Raw genomic sequence first — 21,991 nt, forward strand, 5'->3', positions numbered from 1 at the left:
ATGGAATATCTTGGTTTCTCCATCTATGTTAGTTGAGAGTTTTGCTGGATACAGTAACCTGGGCTGGCATTTGTGTTCTCTTAGGGTCTGTATGACATTTGTCCTGTCCAGGATCTTCTGGCTTTCATAGTCTCTGGTGAGAAGTCTGGTGTAATCTTGATAGGTCTGCTGTTATATGTTACTTGACCTTTTCCCCTTACTGCTTTTAATATTCTTTCTTTGTTTTGTGCATTTGGTATTTTGACTATTATGTGATGGGAGGAGTTTCTTTCCTGGTCCAATCTATTTGGAGTTCTTTTTGCTTCTTGTATATTTATGGGCATCTCTTTCTTTAGGTTAGGGAAGTTTTCTTCTATGATTTTGTTGAAGATATTTACTGGTCCTTTGAGTTGGGAGTCTTCACTCTCTTCTATACCTATTATCCTTAGGTTTGATCTTCTCATTGTGTCCTGGATTTCCTGTACGTTTTGGGCCTGTAGCTTTTTCTGTTTTACCTTATCTTTGACAGTTGTTTTGATGATTTCTATGGAATCTTCTCCTCCTGAGATTCTCTCTTTTATCTTTTGTGTTCTGTTGGTGATGCTTGTATCTACGGCTCCTTGTCCCTTCCTTTGGTTTTCTATATCGAGGGTTGTCTCCGTTTGTGCTTTCTTTATTATTTCTATTTCCATTTTCAATTCCTTCACCTGTTTGATTGTGTTTTCCTGCAATTCTTTCATGGATTTTTTGCTCTCTAAGAGCTTCCACTTTTTTACTCATATTGTCCTGCATTTCTCTAAGGGAGTTCTTTATGTCTTTCTTAAAGTCCTCCATCATCATGATCAAATGTGATTTTAAATCTATATCTTGCTTTTCTGGTGTGTTTGGATATTCGGTATTTGCTTTGGTGGGAGAATTGTGCTCCGATGATACCACTTAGTCTTGGTTTCTTTTGCTTGGGTCCTTGTGCTTCCCTCTCGCCATCAGGTTGTCTCTGGCGTTACCTTGTTGTGTTATTTCTGACAGTGGCTTTACTGTCCTATAGGCCTGTGTGTCAGGAGTGCTGTAGACCTGTTTTCCTGTTTTCTTTCATCCTGTTATGGGAACAGAGTGTTCTGCTTTCAGGTGTGTAGTCGTTCCTGTCTGGTGGTCTTCAGCTGTTCCTGTGGGAATGTGTCCTGAGTCCACCAGGCAGGTCACTTGGCGCAGAAAACTTGGCATTACCTCTGGTCTCGGGCTTGAAGTCGCTCCTCAAGGCTGGATTTCAGCTCTTTGAGGGCAGCAAGCAGAAGGGCCTGCCCCTACTTCTGGGTCCCTGTGCGCAGGGGACCCTCATGGTGTTAGGTATTTTCCTCTAGAGTCAGAAATGTGGGCAGAGAGTAGTGTCCTCTGGTTTCCCAGGCATGTCTGCCCCTCTGAAGGCCTGAAGCTCTCCCTCCCAGGGAGGTTTGGGTGCAGGGAGCTGTTTGACAGGGTCCATTCATAACTGGGCGCAGTCTGGACCGCAGGGCTCCTGCAGCTTTACTGCCCCTATCTTCCTGTTGCCAGAGGCCCTATATAGTTTCCTCTTGTGCCAGGGATGTTGGCAAAGGTGGGCAGAAGTGGCAGTCTCTCCTGTCCTGCAGTCTCAGGAGTGCCCATAAGTCTGGGTTATGAGCTCTCTCTCCCACAGGGTTTGGGAACAGGGAGCTATGGGCCTGGACCAGTGGAGCCTCCTGTTTTAAATATCAAAAATAGCCAGAAACCCTAGCTAGCCAGCATTGTTGAGGCACATGGCCTTAGTGGGATAATTCATAAAACAATTTTATATCCTTTTTATTAATACCAATACCAATAATAAATAAGGAACTTGCCAAACTAAGATTTTAGCCCACAATACATCTATCCTTTAAGCTGTGCAATGCTGCAGGCCCGTGACTCTGGGGGTTGGGAGCTTGTGGTATTCCATGAGCCTCACTGAGGCCTAGTCCCCTGAGGCCTGCACACCTGGGACTGAAACCAGGAGACAACTTAGGAACACTGCTCTGCCTGCCGCCCTTGAGTGACACGGAGTGTGCGGAGCCGCGGGGCTCAGGGCCTCTGAGGGCTATCTCCAGACTCTGCTGCCACCTCGACTCCTGCCAGGCACAGTTGCCCACCCCTCGCCTTGTCAACAAGACTTATGACATGTTCTACAGGAAAGATGATTTCTACTGCCCTGTCTGTCAGGAGGTGCAGACTGCCACCTGCCAGCCCGTTTTCTATAGAATATCCTTCCTGACTGCAATGAGAGAAAGTTAGAGTACATTGTCCCCTGTGTCGTCGAAGTGTGACTGGAAGAGAAAGAGCCATAGATTTTGAAAATATCATGAGGAGGGTTTCTGGTAGCTGCAGATGCTGTTCAAAAAAGATAAAATTCTATCGCATTAGACAAAATTACAGATCTTTTAAGTAGTATCAGGATGAATATAGTGTTTCTTCTGGCATTCCAAACTTTAAGATTTCTCATGATTCAGTAAAGAGCAGTAATAGGAGTGAAACATCTGTATCTGATAACACCGAAACTTATCAAGAGGATACAAGTTCTTCTGGACATCCCACCTTCAAGTATCCCTTATGTCAAGACAAGTTTCACCAGACAGTGTTTATTGGATCACTGTAATAGTAACCACCTATTTCAGAGAGTTCCTGTGAATCTTCAGCTAGATGAGGAAATCCGGTATCAAACTGCTGTGGAAGTCTTTTCAAGTAAACATATGATGTGTATAGACATCTCTGCCTCCTTGTTAAATACAAGTGCCACCTTTAAGGACACGAAGTCACTGTTTTCAGTAATTTGCTGTGCATATTAATAAAAATAATAATTCAGTCTATTGTATTAGGCTTTTAATTGAAAATAAAAGTGGGCCACCCTAATTCCATTCTCTAGACAGTTACTTTAACTGCATGGAAAGTGTTGTATTTCATATCTCTTATCTTTCTCTTCCTTGTATTACATATTCTGAATGTTTCTTTAAGTTGGTTTTGATATTTGATACAGTTCCTTCTATTTAGTTCAGAGAATTCTGAATGATGTGATTCCTACAAAACTAAAAAGCCTGAGCCCTTTGTCAGAGCTGCAGAGTAGAGTCTTTAAGTACAAGGTGGAACAGTCCAAAGGGGCTTTTCAAACGTACATTCATTCATAGCTGAGGGGTACAATAGAAAACTGTATTTATATAATGTTTAGTATTTTTGAGGATTAGTGAAATTTCTTTAATAATTTTTACTTTGAAAGAATATTGTACAAATGTTTCTTCTTTTACTGTTAGAAGAACATATCAAGAGAAGAGAAAAAGTTTTCTTTGGTGGTGTTTGTTATTTCAATCTAGGTTGAGTAATTTGTAAGCCCAAATATGTTATACAACCGTTCTTTGTAGTCAGTATTTCTCACTAGCTGATGAAACGTTTTAGTCAGTGAACGATACGTTACACTTAAATTAGTTTTTTAAAAATCCAAAGTTGCAGATGTATGTGGATATATACATAGAATTTTTCATGTATATATACACATATATATCTTTGCTTCAAGTTTTTCAGGTTATGTATAGAATTTCTATTAATGAGTCTTAATAATGGGCAAGCAATATAGGATTGAAGTATTTATCTCATTTGTTTAAAATTTTGTATGTTACCAAGATTTTAAAACAGTAATCAAAATACTGTGTGGTATGGTTGCCTGTTTTTACACCTGAAAAATGTGTGAAACGGTGCCCATTTGTTATTTTTGAAAGTAATTCATAGCTGATGTGTGGTGAGAGATTTTACCAGCTACTGCTTCACTACATTTTAGTCAAAAGCAAGTTTGTTCTTAATCTTTAGTATAAAGTAATGTAGAGAAGGCCAAGTCACAGAGTAAAGGGTGAAGAGGGAATTCTGACATTCCATGCTAAAACAACACTGTGATGTTTTCTTTAAAATAAATAAATGCAAAAGAAAATCTTTTGTAAAAAAAGGTATATTTTGATTTTAATGTCCTTGTTGACTTTTCTACAATGAACATTTTTTAACTTGATTTAATAAAAATGTTAATTTTGGAGGAACAGTTTTATAAAAACCTTTTTCAGTTATACAGTAATGACTTTATTTATGTTCAGTAATATAGACTCACAAGAAGCCACATCTTAATACCTTTTTTCCCTGTTATTTCTTGAATGTGATGTTTACTGTGTCTAGCACTTTGAGTTGACATACAAGAGTATAATTCTAGGAACATCTATATAATGAACTCTTTAAAAGGAGACGTCTGCCCACAGAAGCAATAACTTGGATTCTTTTGAAGTTAAATTTAGCCAGTGTGTTGCTAAATCATCCTGGGATGTACAAACTTAAAGGGAAACTTGTACTAGAGATCATTTTGGAATCCTGTTTGAAGTCTTGTGGATGAGTTAAATATTAATATATTTATAGCTTTTTCATGAGAACTATCTCTTTTGCATTAGGAACTTATTGAATATGGGAAAAAGTTTTAAATTCTTCCTTTGTCAGTAGATTAAGAACAAGGATTGATTTTACAATTTAATCCATAGGGGGAAAGCCTCAGTAGTCTTGTTTAGTACCTATCAGGATAAAGGAGAGAAGCTATAGCAATATGCTGACATACCACTTTCATGGTACCAGTTAGGAAAGCCATTTCTCTTTCAACTTAGTTTAGTCTATGTCCTTCAATACAGTATTGCTTTATTTTTCAATTAAAAATGGTTTTCTCCAGAGAGGGAGGGAAAGGGAGGGAGGGAGGGGGAGGAGGAGGGAGAGGGGGAAGGAGAGAGGGAGGGACAGTGAGCTAGTTAGGTGGTCTCTGTATGAAACTGGTGTGGCAGTAACCTGCCAAGGAAGCTGTGAGTGAGGACAGGGCTGCTTGACAGGGTGCCATGCTGGAACAGCTCATGGAACACTTGGATCAGAGAGTAGTTGGAGGCACAATGGAGCTGCTGAGAAAAATTAGTGCTAGTTCCAATGGCCTACCGGAGCAGGAATTAGCGAGGGAGCGGCCACCAGGGTACTACTTGCAGGAACCAGGACCGGTCTACCTTATTTTTTAGTTTTTTTTTTTAAACTGTAACAGTTCCAAACTTAATGTCTCTCCTTCTACTTCTGTACATCTGTCTGTCCTCCTGACTTCCCATTCCTCTCTTATGTTTCTTTTTCTTAATAATTCTGTGTCCATTCCTTGTCAACTGGTTGCTTGCTCTTGACCTATGTGACTTATTTAATCCTGTTTACAGTATTCAAGAAGAAAGCTCTAGAATTAAAGGTGTGTGCTAAGGCAGAGCTACATCACAACTAGAAACATTTTTCTTTTCAGTAAACAATACAGTTTCAGGGTTTACACTGTGACCAAATATCTTGCAACAGAATAGTTCTCTATTGTAGACATATACCTTATTTCATTGTCCAGTTCATGCGTTAATTGAATATCATAGAAGTGAACATGGGTGTGAAAGCTATCTCTTTAACACACTGATTTTATAGACATTGGCTGTATATACTTAGAAGTAGGATTTCTGGATCATATGGTATTTCTATTTTTAAATTTTAAGAAAACTCCATAGTGTTTTTACTAGTGGTTATGCTAATTACATTCTCACTAGCAGCATGAAGTGGTTCCTGTTTCTTTACAAGTTTTTTTTTTATGGTTTTTATGTCTTTTTTTATCATAATCATTCTAACAGCAACATTTCCTATTTTAGCAGATCTCATACATGCACCATTTCAGTTTTAATTTATTTTCCTGTGTGTGTGTGTGTGTGTGTGTGTGTGTGTGTGATTGTGTTTTATGAGTGTGGTGCATGTGAATTTATGTACACAGATACATATACTTATTCACACACAGAGGCTAGGGGGAAATGTCATCTGTCCTGTTTTTTCTCTCTCCACTTTATTCCTTTGACTGAACATAGCTAGGCTGACAACTAACAAGCTCTAGAGATTCCTCTGCCTCTATTTTCCACATTGGGATTTACCATTACCATTGGTGGCAGTCTTGCCCAGATTTGTGAGTGCTATATCTAAACACAGCTTCTTATGTTTGTGTAGCATATGTTTTTACTCCTAAGAACTATCCTCCCCTCCCATCCCCATTGTACTGTAAGAAAAAAAATACCAAAAATTGCCAAACCATGGTTTTGAACTTTTTTCCATGAACCTATCGATCAGTTGGATTTGGCGTCTTTTGCATCTTTCTCTATTTTGTAAAGATTTATTTGTGTGTGTGTCTGTGAGTGTCTCTCTGTCTGTCTGTCTGGAGTATATGCGTGCCTTAACATGCGTGCAGACATCAGAAAGGGATTGAGTGTCTTCTGTCTATTCCTTTGAGACAGAGTCTCTCCCCAAATCTGGAGCTTATGTTTTCTCAGCAAACCTGGAAGTTAACAAGCTCTAGCAATCTTTTTATCTCTATCTCCTTATAGGTAGATATGTAGATGTGTGCAGGATGCCTAGCTTGTTCAGTGCATGCTAGGATTCAAACTCTCATCCTTAAGATTTTGCAGCAAGCATTCCGAACTGCTGATCCATCTTACCATTCTTTGAATATCTTCTTTTAAGAATAGTTTCTACAAGTACTTTTGTTCAATTTTAAAATCAGGCTTTTTTTTTTCTTGCTCTTTAGTTGTTTTAGTACTTTATAGACTTTGGACTAAATGCTTATCCCCTGTATGTTTATTCAAAGTTTTGCTCCCATTCTGTGGGTTAATTCCTATTCTATTCATTATGATTCTTACTTTGCACTGTTTCTTTAAGGGAAGTAGTTATATCCTCTTTACAGGCCTCTATTGTCTTCCTGAGATGGGATTTAAGGTCACAATCTTGCTCTTCAGGTGTGTTAGGCTATCCAGAGCTTGCTATAGTAGGAGTAGTAGTCTTGGGTTGGAGCAGGCCTCCCAGGAGGCAGGTGGAACTGTGTGTCCTGGGTTGGAGCAGTTCTTTGGGATTAAGGGAAAGCTGTGGAGTGGGGGTGGGGGTTATGTACTGATCTGAGAGTGCAGATGGAGGTGCAGGCTGAAGGGAGCTGGTGATCCAACAGGGTGGGGCAGAGCCCACATCTTCTAGGCTCTGTATGGTCCTTGCAGGCAAAGGTATCAGGGCATGGGTCTTACCCATATCCCTCATTAGATCAGGTTTCCTGGAAGTCAGCAGGGCTGTGGGGTGGGGTGAGAGGGCTATGTGCTAACCTGAAGCATAGATGGAGGTACATACTGGAAGGGAGCTAAAGTGCATTCTTATAAGCTAGTATCATGCCATGTTTTATCATATAAAGAACTTACCCTAACTGTAACTGTGATGTGCATTCTACCCTTCAACCTACTTCCATGAGTTCATCTTTCCTAGATTCCACAAGTAATAGATGTAGCATTTTTCTTTCTATACTTGATTTATTTTACTTAATAATATGTCCCTTAGGTTGATCCATCATGTCATAATTAATAGCATTTTCTAACTTTGCAGGGCCTAATAGTATTTCATTTTGACTATAAGTACATACATATGTATGCAAATGTGCAAATGTTTCATTTAGTTGCTGAAAGACCTTTTGCCTAGTTTATTGTATCTAATGGAATTTAAATGTTCAATACAGATACAAATACTCAATGCACTGGTCTTATGCCCTCTGGATATTTATATAATACTAGAATTACTTTGATCATATTGTGGTTCTGTTTTAACGTTTTGAGAACTGTCTCCAGTATTTTTTATAATTGATTGTACTAAATCAATTTACTACCTGTAATGTGAAATGCTTGTCTTTTCACACATCCTTAGCAACACTCAACCCACCCAACCACCCACAGAGGTGAATGCTAGCAGCCAACCATTGAACTGAGAACAGGGTCCCCATTGGAGGAATTAGAGAAAGGGTTGAAGGAGCTGAAGGGATTTGCAACCCCATAAGAATAACAGTACCAACCAACCAGAGCTCCCAGGGACTAAACCACTATCCAAAGAGTACACATGGACAGAGCTATGGCTCCAGCTGCATATATAGCAGAGGACGGCCTTCTTGGGCACCTATGGGATGAGAAGCCCTTGGTCCTGCTAAGGCTGGACCCCCAACCCCACCCCCACCACCATTCAGTGCAGGGGAATGTCAGGATGGGAAGGTGCAGAGGGGTGGGTGGTTGAGTGGGAAAGGGGATAACATTTGAAATGTAAATAAAAATATCCAATAAAATAAAAGATAATTCCCATTAAAAAATTGCTTGATAGCATTTTAAGATCTTCCTACAATAATGGTGTTGGCTATCCTTAGTCTGTACTCTTTTACTTTTTAGTCACAGTAGGAGGTGAAGGATTTTTTTTTAAAAAGGTCTTATTTTTATTTGTATTTAAATACTATGCCTTACCAATAGTTATGTGTTCACTTCTCTTTTCAAAAGTAGGACTCTCCACATATGTCAAGGATCTTGGTTATAGATATAATTAGTATCACTCTGGTTATTAGGGTTAGAAGTTACTAATAAACTTTATACTAACCCAGTCAATCCTATGTAAAATATTCTTATAATTCTGCCCCTAGTGCAATGCTATTAGTCATCTACCCTGCCAAAATTTCTTTTGATCTTTCTTTTCCTTTATTTAGAATTGGAATGAAAGATTTTCTGAAAAATGTCTGAAAAAGTAAATGATATATAAGAATAGCAGGAATTGTTTTCAATTCTGGCAGGATATTTGCATATAGTCCTCATATTCTCTTAGTGCAGACATACAACTGTCAACAAGAGATTGGCAAAACTTGCCATAATTTAGTAGTATTCTAGGTTACTTGAAGAAAAAACAATTATAACATAGAACATTACAGGATTTTAGCCTTCCTGTATAGATTTATTAGATTAGCCCTTATGACACATATCAATGGAGCTTAAGTGCAAAGTACAGAGAAATTGTTATTAGGATAAGTTGGATTTCCAGTGACTCTACCAGGTGGTTTGGTATTTGGCCCTAGATATTTAATCTCTGGATTTTAGTGTCATTCAACAATACCACTATGAAATTATAGTGGGAATGATAATTTGAGAAAAGCAGTGCTATGAACTGTTTTTTAAGTTTCAGTTATTTGATAAATATCCAACTGCTCACTAGAAGAAAAGCATAAGGGTATTAAAAGCAGATAAACTGACTGGAGAAAAAGGAAAAGTAGTATTTCATGCCCTTTAAAGATTAGAATAACTCAAAAACAATAAGATTGAATAATGCTATTTCAAATTATGAATTATTTAAGTAGTTAGACTTCATTTTAGAGAGAAAGCCTGGTAGGAAAATTTATTTTAGTAATTTTGATACAAAAGAAGAGGTTGATTAGCCAGCATTTATTAAGAGGATATGGACCCCTTTTTGAGGGGAATATTAACTTAAAAAATGAAGAATTTCATGATGGCACTTTGATATATACCTATCATTTTACATTGTTCTCATCTATACTCCTCCATAGCCTTCCCCATATCCCATTCTCTAGCTGGTTTTCTTTATTCTACTACACCCACTTCTGTTTTCTTATTGCATGTGTTCCCTTGCCCTATTTCCTACCCCCTTAAGATATTTCTTTCTCTGCTCATGATCCATGATCCCCTTTCTATTACACACACACACACACACACACACACACACACACACACACACACACACACTCTTAAACTTAGGCTCCAAATTTAAAAAAAAAAACATGGGAAGATTCTAGTCATAATTACATAATTTTTTTTTTTTGTCTTTTGTTGTCAGCACTAGAGCACATTTAGGAAAGCATTTTCTTTCCATTATTTTCACCAAAATCCCTATCCAAACAAGTCCCCCAATAAACCCAGACTGTAGAAGCTATGCTTTCCATGTAAATATAAGTCTTTTAGATTTAAATCTCTCTTAGTAAGACTATGAGGATGACATATAAGACTGTGTCTGAATTAATTAATTAATTAATTGATGAATAAATAGTGCTCATTTTTTAAAATAATGGCTTTATGGTTCCAGCTTCTATGCAATCAGGTCCCAACTATATACAGTAAGGCTTCAGGGTCGCCCCAAATTGTAAGTTACCAGGTTAGAATTCAATATTTCAGGCTTCAAACTAACATGTAAAACTACAGCCCTGGGATCAAGAGTCTAGGCTACAGGAGACATGGTGTGCAAGGCTGCCTAGTAGATGCCAGCACTAGTCTTGGTTTAACAGGCTTAGGCTCTAGGACCTCCCAGATGAATCCAGATTTCAGACTGGCTTCCTTAGACCTAAGATTCAAAGTCCCACACCTGTAGACTAAAGTTTTAAGACCACATACAATGGTTTGAACGTGTCCTCCAACTTCCAAAGTTAAAAATACATATTCCCTGATGCAGCAGTATTATGCGGTAGGTTCTTTCAGAAGAGCTTACCTCTTCCCTGACAACTAGCTTTCATGGTACCAGAAAGTGCCATGCAGACTTACAAAGGAGGAAAGCCACTTATGACACCTATTAACCACAATAACCCTAAAAGGGGCAAGCTTACCTGTGTGGCAATGAACAGCTTTCTAATTGGACTCAACACACATGTAACAAGAAGAAAATCATGCCTAGTACTAGAAACCTAGGCAACTACCAAGGGCTAATGAAGCCATGAATCTTGGAGGAGAATGTACAGTCCCCACTTTACTATATCAGTATAATTCCTAATTACATTATAAATATTTTTTCTTATACCTAGAGGTAAGTGTAATCCTCACCTTTCATCAAGGAAACTTTCTTTGCAACAGACAGAGACCATTACAGAAAACTGTACCGAATCAAACTCCAGAGTTATGGACTTCGGTCTCAATGTATTCATTAAGCAAAACAACTATCCACCTACAGCTTAGGGATCATTGTAGAAAAGGGACCAGAAAGATTGTAAAAGCCAGAGGATCAGGGGGTTTGCTATGGGATTGTGTTGCCTAGTTAAGTCAGAAGATACACCCATAAAGCTTCAACATGACTGCCTGAACAAGGATAACAATAGACAGGCAAGAGTTGACAGAGGAAGCCCAGAGGCTTCAACTCTTCATAAAGACCTACAGTCAACTAAGGGATATATGCATATTTCAGAATTCTCTAGAGGAACACAACTTAAGAGAATGAATCGATCTGTCTGTTGGTCTATATCTATCTGTCTGTCTGTCTGCCTGCCTGCCTATCTATCTATCTATCTATCTATCTATCTATCTATCTATCTATCTATCTATCTAATCTGTCCATTTAAGTATCCTAGGGGATTTATTAAAATGGCTTATAGTCTGTGGTGTAGCTATTCCAACATGACTACTAATGGAAGGTCCAAGAATCAGTAGTCCATGAGGCTGAATGTCTCAGTTGGTTTTCAATATATGGCAGAATTCCAAAGAAATAGGCTGCAATGCCAGTGAAGGAATGTACTTGCTAGCAAGAACAAGTAAGCAAGGAAAGACAAGCTTCCTTCTTCCATATCCTTTATTTTGGCTGCCAGCATCAGATGAAACCCAGATTAAAGGTGGATCATCCCACTTAAAAATATCTGGATTATTAAAAGTGGCTCTTCCTACCTCAAAGATCCAGATTAGAATTGAATCTTCCCACTTCAAATGATTTAATGAAGGAAAAAAAAAAACCTCTCAGAAGTGTGCCCAGTCCTTTGGGTTTTAATTAATTCCAGATGTAGAACCATAGCCATCACAGTATATAATAACAATTAATAAAAGAACAGGCCATGGATTTGAAAATGGAGGTGTGTGTCAGAAGGTTTGGATAGAAGAAAGTAAAGTAGGGAATGATGTAATTATATTAAGACCTCGAAAAAAAAAAAAGAAATAATTGTAAAAATGGATACAATGTTGAGTGAATACAGAATTGGGGGAGATATGAATATGATAAAAATCCATTATATCAAAGAATTAATAAAAATTAAAAAGATTTCTATTGGTCAAAGTTTTGTTGCCTGTTAGTAGAAAAAAACTCAATTCATTAGAGAATTGAAATCATGCATGATTATGAGAGAAATGCAAAGAAGTAAAAATTTGTAGAAACACAGAGAAAAGTAATGAATCAACTATCCTGTGGTATAAGAATCAGTAGAGAAGTTAAAAGTTTGCTAGGGTAATAGGAAACCAGGTATTTCAGACGTGGAGTGGGGTTTCCAACTACTGGAAGACTAAGTGTATAACAGGCTGATGCCTCTGTTTCGATCTTCCACCTGTAACCATAAATAATCTTCAGAAATCAATGGCCTTGGTTTCACTTCTGCTTTTAAGTCTTGTACACATATCTCTGGGTTAGTTTTGAACAAATTAGAGAAATAAGTCTCAAGAAATTAGTTTAGCTGGTCTGAGTGAACACTATAAAATCACAAAAATGTGTTTCAAAGACTACAAATAGAATACATTAAACACAATCAACTATCAACAAGAAGTGTATTGACAAAATCTATTCCATTGATATACCTGTCTGTGTCTGTACCAATACCCTACAGTGTGTATCACTAATGCTCTGTAATACAGCTTGAGGTCAGGGATGGTGATTCCCCAAGAAGTTCTTTTATTGTTGAGAATAGTTTTTGATATCCTTGGTTTTTTGTTATTCCAAATGAATTTGCAAATTGCTCTTTCTAACTCTATGAAGAATTGAGTTGGAATTTTGATGGGGATTGTATTAAATCTGTAGATTGCTTTCACCAAGATGGCCATTTTTCAGTCCTACCAATCCATGAGCATGGGAGATCTTTCTGTCTTCTGAGATCTTTGATTTCTTTCTTCAGAGACTTGAAGTTCTTGTCATATAGATCTTTCACTTGCTTGATTAGAGTCACACCAAGGTATTTTATATTATTTGGGACAATTGTGAAGGGTATCATTTCCCTTATTTCTTTCTCAGCCTGTTTATCCTTTGAGTAGAGGAAGGCTACTGATTTGAGTTAATTTTATATCCAGCCACTTTGCTAAAGTTGTTTATCAGACTTAGTAGTTTTCTGGTGGAACTTTTGGAGTCGCTTAAGTATACTGTCATTTCATCTGCAAACAGGGATATTTTGACTTCTTTCTTTCCAATTTGTATCCCTTTGACCTCCTTTTATTGTCTGATTGCTCTGGCTAGGACTTTAAGTACTATATTAAATAAGTAGGGCGAGAGTGGGCAGCCTTGTCTCATCCCTGATTTTAGTGGGATTGCTTCAAGTTTCTCTCCATTTAGTTTTAATGTTGGCTACTGGTTTGCTGTATATTGCTTTTACTATGTGTAGGTAAGGGCCTTGAATTTCTGATCTTTCCAAGACTTTTATCATGAAGGGGTATTGAATTTTGTCAAATGCATTCTCAGCATCTAATGAGATGATCATATGTTTTTTTTCTTTGAGTTTGTTTATATAGTGGATTACATTGATGGATTTCTGTCTATTGAACCAACCCTGCATCCCTGGGATGAAGCCTTCTTGATCATGAGGGATGATCGTTTTGATGTGTTCTTGGTTTCGGTTTGAGAGCATTTTATTGAGTATTTTTGTGTCGATATCATAAGGGAAATTGCTCTGAAGTTCTCTTTCTTTGTTGGGTGTTTGTGTGTGGTTTAGTTATAAGCATAATTGTGACTTCATAGAAGGAATTGTGTAGCGTTCTTTCTGTTTCAGTTTTGTGGAATAGTTTGGCCAGTATTGGTATTAGGTCTTCAATGAAGGTCTGATAGAATTCTACACTAAACCCATCTGGTCCTGGGCTCTTTTTGGTTGAGAGACTTAATAACTGCTTCTATTTCTTTAGGAGTTATGGGAGTGTTTATATGGTTTGCTGATTCTGATTTAACTTTGGTACCTGGTATTTGTCTAGAAAATTGTCCATTTCATCCAGATTTTCTAGTTTTGTTGAATATAGGCTTTTGTAGTAGGATCTGATGTTTGTTTTTTGTTTTCATTTTCTCAGATTCTGTTGTTATGTCTCCCTTTTCATTTCTGACTTGGTTAATTTGGATACTCTCTCTGTGCCCTCTGTTTAGTCTGGCTAGGGGTTTATCTAACTTGTTGATTTTCTTAAAGAACCAGCTTTTGGTTTTGTTGATTCTTTGTATAGTTCTTGCTGCGCCAGCTCCAGTGGAGCCGGTCTGACACGAAACAATCGGAGTCAGCAGGCCAGAGATAGGTGTTCCTTGGAACTTGGTCTCCTGGAGACACTTGGCCACTTCCTTCTCGACTTTCTGCCTAGCTGATTCAAATAGGTATGATCGGGAGTGACATATTTGCTCTTTTGTTTCTTTCTACTAACAGGAACATCAACCTGACTTGGTCTTTATGGACGATGCCTCTTTTGAAAGCACTAGCAAAAATTAAGAAGAATCAAAATAAAACCCTAAGAGATGTGGTCAATAACTTACAACAGGAAGAATTAACTGTAGAAAATCCAGACCTTCTAGATAGTGAAAAAATTAAGGTGCTAGCTATTAGAGGGAAAAGTTCCGTCAATTATAAAAAATTCAAACATTTAGGAATTCCTATTAAGTAGTTACATGGAAAAAAACATTATTTAATTAGAGGAAGGTGGTGGGCCCCTCCTTTGGGTAAAAACAGCATGAGTAGATACAGGACTACTACAGAACCATTCCCCTACACGGGGACATATGATGAAGAAGGTAATAGATGGGTTAATATTGATGGAAAGAGAGTATTATATTATTCTTTAAATTTTATAGAACACTTGGCCAAATCACGTCCCCATGCTTGCCTATTATCAAAAGGAACTATCCTATCTTTAAAAAGACAACTACATAAATTTTGGCTAAAAGAGAGTAAAAGACTAAAGATTCCTTACAGCTGACTGTCCTGTTGTTACCTGAGAGATGATATTTAGAGATCGAGATAAATGAGGTATATGACCACCATCTGGCACCAGTCTGATTCTCAGATAAATTTATTTCCTTTCTTGCTTTCTGTTCTGAACTTCATGTAAACTGTTAAACTTTTTCTTGGTTATTGTTTGAGTGTACCCTGGCAAGGAGTCAAAAAATTAGCTCCTGTTTAAACATTGTATATAATCGCAAAGCAGATTTCAGTAAAATCGCAGCAGATTCAAACCACCCTGAGTGTGTTGTGTCCGTCTGACATTTCGCTGAACCTGTGCCTTCCTGAGTACCAGAGCCCAGCTTCTCCATGGTGTTCTGTCTGAGTGGTCCGTGGCAAGTTCTTTTTGTTTCTGCTTGGTTGATTTCAGCCCTGAGTTTGAGTATTTCTGGCTGTCTACTCCTCCTGTGTGTATTTGCTTCCTTTTGTTCTAGAGCTTTCATGTGTGCTGTCAAGCTGCTAGGGTATGCTCTCTCCTGTTTCTTTTTGGAGGCATCCAGAGCTATGAGTTTTTTTCTTAACACTGCTTTCATTGTGTCCCATAGGTTTGGGTAGGTTGTGCCTTCATTTTCATTAAATTCTAAAAAATCTTTAACTTCTTAATTTCTTCCATGCTGTCACTGAGTAGAGCGTTGTTTAAGTTCCATGTGTATGTGGGCTTTCTGTTGTTTTTGTTGCTGTTGAAGACCAGCTTTAGTTCGTGGTGATCTGATAGAATGCATTCTTCTATCTGTTGAGGCCTGTTTTGTAACCTATTATATGGTCAGTTTTGGAGAAGGTACCATGAGGTGCTGAGAAGAAGGGGTGTGTGTGTGTGTGTGTGTGTGTGTGTGTGTACATATATATATATATATATATATATATATATATACATTATATATATATTTAGAATGAAATGTTGGTTTATAACTTCTGTTAGCTTCACTGTGTCTCCGTTTAGTTTCTGTTTCTATGATCTGTCCATTGCTGAGAGTGGCGTGTTGAAGTCCCCCACTATTATTGTGTGAGGCATAATGTGTGTTTTGAGCTTTAGTAAGGTTTCTTTTATGAATGTAGGTGCCCTTGCATTTGGAGCATAGATATTCTGGATTGAGAGTTCATCTTGGTGGATTTTTCCTTTAATTAATATGAAGTGTCCTTCCTCATCTTTTTTGATAATTTTGGTCAAAGTTGATTTTATTCGATATTAGAATGGCTATTCCAGCTTGTTTCTTGGGACTCTTTACTCGGAAAATTGTTTTCCAGCCTTTCACTCTGAGGTAGTGTCTGTCTTTGTCACTGTGGTATGTTTCCTGTATGCTGGGTGCTCTTTACATATCCTGTCTGTTAGTCTCTGTCTTTTTATTGGGGAATTGACTCCACTGATGATAAGAGATATTAAGAAATAATGATTGTTGTTTCCTGTTATTTTTCTGGTTAGAGATGGAATTATGTTTGTGTCACTCTCTTCTTTTTTAATTTGTTGCAAGGAGATTACTTTCTTGCTTTTTCTAGGGTGTAGTTTCCATCCTTTTGTTAGAGTTTTCCATCTATTATCTTTTATAGGGCTGGATTTGTAGAAAGATATTGTATAAATTTGGTTTTGTCATGGAATACTTTGGTTTCTTCATGTATGTTAATTGAGAGTTTTGCTGGATACAGTAGCCTGGGCTGGCATTTGTGTTCTCTTAGGGTCTATATGACATCTGCCCAGGATCTTCTGGCTTTCATAGTCTCTGTTGAGAAGTCTGGTGTGATTCTGATAGGTCTGTCTTTATATGTTATTTGACCTTTTCTCCTTACTGCTTTTAATATTCTTTCTTTGTTTTGTGCATTTGGTGTTTTGACTTATGTGACAGGAGGAATTTCTTTTGTGGTCCAATCTATTTGGAGTTCTGTAGGCTTCTTGTATGTTTATGGGCATCTCTTTCCTTAGGTTGTGGAAGTTTTCTTCTTTAATTTTGTTGAAGATATTTACTGTCCCTTTAAATTGGGACTCTTCACGCTCTCCTATACCTATTATTTTTAAGTTTGATCTTCTCATTGTGTCCTGGATTTCCTGGATGTTTTGGGTTAGGAATTTTTTGCATTTTACATTTTCTTTGACAGTTGAGTCAATGTTTCCTATGGTATCTTCTGCCCCTGATATTCTTTTCTATCTTTTGTATTCTGTTGGTGATGCTTGTGTCTATAACTCCTGATTTCTGTCCTAGGTTTTCTATCTCCAGGGTTTTCTGTTTTTGATTTCTTTATTGTTTCTATTTCCATTTTTAGATCCTGGATGGTTTGTTCAATTGTTTCACCTGTTTGGTTGTGTTTTCCTATAATTCATTAAGGGATTTTCATGTTTCCTCTTTAAAGGCCTCTACTTGTTTACCTGTGTTTTCTTGTATTTCGTTAAGGGAGTTATTTATGTCTTTCTTAGAGTCCTCTATCATCATCATGAGATGTGATTTTAAATGCAAGTCTTGTTTATCTGGTGTATTGGGATGTTCAGTATTGCTTTGTTGGGAGAATTGGGCTCTGATGATGCCCAATAGTCTTGGTTTCTGTTGCTTAGGTTCCTGCGCTTGCCTCTCTCCATCTGTTTATCTCTGGTGTGTTAGCTAGTCTTGATGTCTCTGACTGTCTTACAGTGACTTGACCCTCCTGAAAGCCTGTGTGTCAACACTCCTGGAGACTAGCTTTTTCCCAGCTGTATCTGGGTACAGAGAGCTGGGTCATAGTATTAGCTCTGGGTGCAGTTGGAAACTGGAAGAATCCTTTTCCAGACTGCTCCTAGGTGACTGTGTCCAGAGGGCTTCAGGCGGGTTCTTTGTCAGCCAGGCATGTAAGTAGAAGTGGTAGTCTTCTCTGTGCTCTCAGACTGTTCCATACTTCTGAGAGTCCCACTCTCTCCTAAGGAGATCTGGCTTCAGAGAGCTGTGGCACCTGGTCAGCTCCAAGCACAGGCAGAAACCTGAAGGATCCTGTCCTAGACTGCTCCTGGGTTCCTGTGTCAAGAGGGTTCCAGGCGGATCCCTCAGAGCAGAAGTGATGGTCTTACCTCTGCTCTCAGGTGTGTCAGAGCTCTTAGAGACTGACTTTTAGCTCCGGGTGCAGGGGGGAGACCTGGACGATCCTGTCCCTGACTGCTCCTAGGTTCCTGTGTCCTAAGGGCTCTAGGCAGCTTCTTCTTGGGCCCAGAATGTGAGAAGTTGTGGTCTCCCCTTAGTTCTCAGAATTCTCTGCGCTTTTGAGAGTCCAGCTCTCTCTCCCCCATGGGATCTGGGTACAGAAACCTGTGGGATCGGGTCAGCTCTGGATGCAGGCCTCTACTAACTTTTTATTTTTTCTTCATTGTAGTATCTAGATATTTATCTGTTGTTCATTCCATGTTAATTCACTTTACTTTTAGCACCTCAGAGTAAACTTCAGACTTCTGTACATTTTCTTCCAAATACTTCAGTATGCATACTAGCTAGAATTGATTACTGAGTTAGAGGTTTTTAATTTAAAATTTATTTTTCTGAATATTGGCAGACCCTGTACATGTATAATAGAAATCCATGTCACTGTATACAATAGTAATAACTGTGCCCAGAGGTTCCTTTAAATCAATTATCATTTAGTACTAATTCTCATTTTTAAAAGGCAACCATATTTTGATATTTCTTCTGCAGATTAATTTGACCTAAGAATAACACTAATATGAAGTATACTGAATACCTTTGTGTGAGACACTTTCAGTTACTATAATATTTTGGGTTTGTTTCTTCTATAGTATTGTATATCAGTCATTTTGGTCTTTTTTCATACAGAATGATATTTCATTATACCACAAGGTTTTCCTCCCCTCTCCCCCACATTAATTAACATATGGACTACTTCCTGATTGTTTACTGCATGTAAGACTTTTAATGAAGACATATCTAAGTGTACATAATAATTCATTTCTCCTGGATAAATACCTATAAGGAATTACTCAGACCAAAAATTGTCAGTTCTAAGCAATAATGAATGCACTTTGTGTGTAGATGTGTGTGTGTGTGTGTGTGTGTGTGTGTGTGTGTGTGTAGGTCAGAGAGCAACTGCTGGAATTAGTTCTTTCCTTGAACCATTTCTCTTCCAGGGATCAAACTCAAGGTCATCAGGTTTGGCAGCAAGCACCCTTACTAGTCATCTTGCTGGTACTCTAATTTTAACCTAGTTAAGAACATTGTAGTAATAAATTATTATATTATTTTTTAAAATTTATCAAGATATTTTTACCGAGGCTATGATATGTTTATTAGTCTGGGTTCTCTAGAGGAACAGAACAGATAAATATATGGATATGTGATATATATGATTTATTAGAATAGATTACAGATTGTAATAGTCCAATAATAGCTGTCTCCCTATAGAAATCCCAAGAAGCCAGTAATTGTTTAGTTCAAAAGACTGGATCTCTCATCTGGTCTTCAATGTGCATCTAAATTACATAGACATAGTCTTTAATGCCAGTAAGAAATGCCTCAGCAGCAGGATATATAAATGTTTCAATGAAAATGAGGACAAGCACGAATAAAACAAAAAGCTTTTTTCTTCCATATAGGCTGCCAAGAGAAGATATGGCCAAGATTTAGGGAGTGTCCTCCAACCTCCAAAGATACAACCAAGAATAATCCCTCACTGGTGTGCTCAGGCGCTTGGGTATTATTTATTTCCAGATGTAGTCAAATTAACAAACTTAGCAATCACATGGTTTTAATCTGAAATTGTTTCCACAGGCTTATGGTTTGAAGTGCCCATTTTATGGTTCAATTCTGAAGGATATGAAACTTTTCATAGTGGTCCCTAAGTGCAGAAGTAGATAACTATGGGTGGGCCTTTGATGACAGTACCTAGCATTGGTTCTGTCTTGTCTTCCCTGCTTCTTGGTCCTTGTCATGTGATCAGGTCTACACTACATGCATCTGTTGCCACAGCCTAGACAGAGCCACTGCCATAGCTTTGTCAATGCTCGCTGTTTTGGTTACTATAGCTTTGTAGTGGTTTTTGAACTTTAATCACAATACCTCCTGCTTTTTTTGTTGTTGTTCTACATATATGCTTTGACTGTTTGAAGTTGTTCTTTCATACAAATGTTAGAATTTTTTTTCTTTTTCTTTTTTCTTTTTTTAGTTCTACGGAGAGTATCTGTGGTATTTCAAAAGTATTGCTTTCACTCTTGGATTATGTAATATGGACATTTAAGTACCACTAAGGCTTCCTCCTCATTAACATATGATATCCTTCCATTTCTTTGTGTCCTTTTCAATTCTTTTCATCAGTTCTTTATAGATTTTTTTTTTAGTAGAGATCTTTCACATCTTTGAACATATATCTGTCGGTGTATGTTTGTAGCTGTTATACCAGAAATTGTTTCCTTGATTTTCTTTTCATATAGTTCATTATTGAAGATAAAACACTTTGTGATTTTGTTTAAAAGCCTTCTGAATTCATTAACCAGTTCTAACAGTTTATTTTGTAGATTCTTCTATTGCTATTTATCTGTAGGATTATGTCAAGTGTGAACGGTGACATCCTGATTTCCTTCTTCTCAATTTGGATAACTTTATTTCCTTTTCTTTGCCTGATGGCTTTAATAGGTCCTTCCCTGGTTGTGTTTATTAAAAGTGTGAAATTGGGCTTTCCTGTCTTATTCCTATATGAAAAAAGAAAACTTTTAGTTCCTTCTAATTCAGTACTTTGTCAATTATTTATTACCTATGGTCTTTATTTGAGGCATGCTTCTGTTGAATTTTATGATTGTGTGGTTTTTATGTTTCAACCTGTCATTATTGTGTATCAAGTTATGTTGATAAGTGCATGTCTTGAGTCCATGCACACTCACTTGATGTAGAATCTTTTTATTGTGCTACTGGATTTAGTTTGTTAGTATCTTCTTGAGTTTTTGTCTACTAAATATTGTCTTTGTTAGGGTTTCCTTGCTGTGAAAAGACATCATGACCAAAACAATTCTTATAAAGGACAACATTTAATTGGATTTGGCTTAGGGTTTTAAAGGTTCAGTCCATTATCAAAATGGCAGGAAATGTAGCAACGTGCAGGCAAATAGGTTGCTGAAGAAGCAGAGAGTTCTATATGTTGATCTGAAAGCAGCAGGAGACTGTCTTCTGCAGGCAGCCAGGAAGACACTGAAATTCCATACTGGGTGGAGCTTGAGCATGGAGACCTCAAGCCCACACCCACCCTTCTCTTCCCTCCCCTTGTTCTGTCATTTGAGACAGGTCCTTACTATGCAGCCCCAGATACTCTGGAACTTGCTATGTAAATAAGGCACCTTTCAAATTCAAAGAGATCCTATGCCCCCTACTCCTACAGCTTCCTGCTTTTGGCTTTAAGGGGTGGTGTTAAAGGCATGCATACCAGGCCCAGTAAGCCATATATCCCTAACTTTTTAACTGTGTTTTTGTTTTTATAAGTATCATTTCTTGTATTGCCAAAGTCTCTTCTATTCCTAGTGTGTTGTTTTAAGCAGGAGACTTAGGCTTTTACACACTTTTTTCTATGTTGTGATTACTGTTGTGTCCTGATCTTGGTGTCCCCACAGACCACCAAAGACCACCAGAAATTCAAGTTGTATGCAGAAGTAAAGAGTCTTTATTCAAGCTCAAGCTCTGATCTCTCCAACTCAGTGAATGGGTGTGGAAATCCACAAGCTGCTGAAGCCTTGTCTATTTTTCATAGTTTTAGCAGCGTAAGGGGCTTTCCAACTTGGCAGTTACCATGATTGGTTAACATTTGAAAATTGCAGCTTGGCTATTGGCTAGTAATGATTTCAGCTTGTTATGAGTAGTCATGGTTGGAAGCTGATTGGCTTTTTACCAAGAATGGAGTGGCTGTTGCTGTGGTGTCTTGGTCCCTGAAACAAGTTGTGGTTTTTCCAGTAACTAAGTTCAAGCTTAACATAAGATGACTGAATACAAAATGGAGTTTGTAATATTAGGCTATGCTTGTTGGTTACATATTTTTTTCACTTTATTAATGTGTTACTTTATTGACTTTTGCAAGATTTATCACTTTATTTCAATTTTCTGGTGTATGTCATTTCTTTTATTTGGAAGAAATCATATTTGTGAACAAACTCTAGACCTAAGTTCCTTCATTATGGACTCGTTATTTAACGGGCAGTATTGTTTTTATATTATTCCTGTGTATGTTTCCCCACATATTAATTAGTTAGTTTTATTTGGTTTC

The 21,991-nt window shown here is 37.7% G+C and overlaps 1 protein-coding gene and 1 pseudogene across 23 annotated transcripts in view; both read left to right on the forward strand.

The window, feature by feature from the left end:
• The window catches only part of Gphn (gephyrin), a 529,275-nt gene that overhangs the window by 72,073 nt on the left and 435,211 nt on the right, over nt 1–21,991 (forward strand). The gene's annotated exons all lie outside the window — the stretch shown is intronic.
• The window catches only part of LOC134479221 (E3 ubiquitin-protein ligase RNF138-like), a 92,747-nt pseudogene continuing 72,689 nt past the window's right edge, over nt 1,934–21,991 (forward strand).

The sequence above is a fragment of the Rattus norvegicus genome, chromosome 6, assembly GCF_036323735.1.
Source record: "Rattus norvegicus strain BN/NHsdMcwi chromosome 6, GRCr8, whole genome shotgun sequence".
NCBI lineage: Eukaryota > Metazoa > Chordata > Mammalia > Rodentia > Muridae > Rattus > Rattus norvegicus.